Source organism: Arachis ipaensis, chromosome B03 (genome assembly GCF_000816755.2).
Source record: "Arachis ipaensis cultivar K30076 chromosome B03, Araip1.1, whole genome shotgun sequence".
Classification (NCBI taxonomy): Eukaryota; Viridiplantae; Streptophyta; class Magnoliopsida; order Fabales; family Fabaceae; genus Arachis; species Arachis ipaensis.
The window spans coordinates 18,889,492-18,891,307 of NC_029787.2; positions in this window are offsets into that span (position 1 = coordinate 18,889,492).

Genomic DNA, 1,816 nt, shown 5'->3' on the forward strand with positions numbered 1-1,816 from the left:
TAACACCAAAATTTAGCTAATCTTGAGTCACACCCAAACGAGCATGAACTTATTGGTCATTCTTCACATAATGATGTTTTCAATAATGCAGACTCAACACAAATTGAACTTTCTAATACTTCACCACCACTTACTACCTCTAACACTAATGCTAATAATAAAAAAAGTATTCTAATACCTATTGCTAAATAGAATACGCAAAGAAGGACCTCGAGAATAAGACTCCTTCTTATCTTTAACACTATCAGTACCTAAATCTCACCACCAATCCCATATCTTCCATCAATGCCCACTGTAAGTATCCTCTATCTAATTTTTTCTCATATGAAAAACTTTCTAAAAATCATAGAGCATTTTTGATTGTATTGTCCACAAATAATGAATCCAAGCACTATGAAGAGGCTATGTCTCAACCTTGTTGAAAAAAGGCTATTAAATCTTAACTTGATTCACTTAATGATATCAAGACTTGGAAGATCACCTCTTTGCCACCTGGGAAGAAAGCTATAGGATGCAAATGTGTTTTCAAAGTAAAATACAACCCTGATGGATCTGTAGACCATCATAAGGCGCATTTTAATATCTTTGGAACTGATATACCATGCTCAAAATATATGTCAACTACCCCTTCATTCTTCTTACCACATCTCACCATTTTAATTAGCTCTTTGTCACTATTCAAGTTTCTTTGACCATTCTCTAGCCCTCTACCAGGATCATGCCACCATTAATGCTTTATTTCACTGTAACCAAGGTCTTTATAATAGTTTCTTACATAGAACACATCCAAGGTGTCTACATTTAGATCATCGAGACAGCTCCTGTTATCGATCTGGTGAAGAAACCAACACTCCTTCTTCATTTTTTTTGAAACTACCGTCATGGTGAAACAGGATGTCCAGTAGCTCATCTATATGCAAATATTTCTACAATGATTACTCCAGAATCCAATAACAGTGAAAACAATTGAACTTTTTGGCTATTTACAATAATGTAACAATATCACAAACCAAATAAACCATATTACTCTAGCCTATGCACTTTGCCCTTGTTTTATTCAAAAAAACAGAGCATAAACCCCAACTTAGCAATAACACAATTAAACCCTAGTAACAAAAAAGAACAAACAAAAATACAGTTTTCAAACAATATTTACACCACGATTGCATGAAAGAAGCGTTACTTCATTGCCGAAAAAAAAATTTTGAATCATACCTTCACTGTCAAGGATGTTGGAGCCACACTAACCTTTCAACTAAGGAGCAGATGATATCACTCGGTTCTTCAACGTTGTCGTAGTCATCGTGAGGTATGCAGCTTAAGAAACCAAGCCCTAAAGTAGCGTTGTTGATGAAAAAAAAAAAGAAGAAGAAGAGTGAAAGTGAATAAGATGAACGAATGTTTGTATTTGATCACAATGTATTTTTTAGCAAAAGAAACCTCTAAACAACGTCGTTTTGGCCAAGATTGAGTGTCAAACCAAAACGACGTCGTTTTGGGACTGTCCAGCGTGGCACAAGATGGTCATATCAATACTCTAAACTCTGACTAAGCATTAGAAATAACAATAGAAACTACTATGGTGAGACTACTATAAAAAAAATTGAAATCTCGAAGACAAAATCAAGTAATTATGTAAATATCATGAATCATTATAAAAATTTAAGATCTTGTTGTCACATGGAGTTATAACAAATATCGATAACATCTTGTTATTCTTAGTATTCACTGAGAATAAATAACACATTCTTCACGTGATAAAAAAAATCTACACATTAATTGTGTTATATATGCTATATAACTAAAAATTATTGAA